General features: G+C 57.8%; 1 protein-coding gene across 1 annotated transcript in view; it reads right to left on the minus strand.

The window, feature by feature from the left end:
* The window catches only part of LOC103806152 (mitochondrial carrier homolog 2-like), a gene marked incomplete at both ends in the record, with an annotated part of 1,740 nt that overhangs the window by 438 nt on the left and 999 nt on the right, over window positions 1–303 (minus strand). The gene's annotated exons all lie outside the window — the stretch shown is intronic.

Here is a 303-nt window from a genome sequence, read left to right on the forward strand (position 1 = left end):
GTTACTACACCTTAACTGCAACCCTTACTACACTGGGTGCCACCCACACCACCCAAAGCCAGGGGCTACAAGGCAGGAATTGCTGGATCTACTGTGTCCCCTCCCAGCCTGGTGTCCAGCACTCTGGCAATGGTGATGCTTGGATAAACAATCCAGAGAAGGTACAGGAGCTGCTGGAAGGACCCACAACGCTCCTGGGAAGGGTTACTCCCACACCTTTACAGCAGTGTCACCCACGCTATCCAGGGCTGGGGACCCACCCTGCTGCCCTCCCTCCCTTCCCAGCACTCACGCGAAGCATCC

The sequence above is a fragment of the Acanthisitta chloris genome, unplaced genomic scaffold (assembly GCF_000695815.1).
Source record: "Acanthisitta chloris isolate BGI_N310 unplaced genomic scaffold, ASM69581v1 scaffold11257, whole genome shotgun sequence".
NCBI lineage: Eukaryota > Metazoa > Chordata > Aves > Passeriformes > Acanthisittidae > Acanthisitta > Acanthisitta chloris.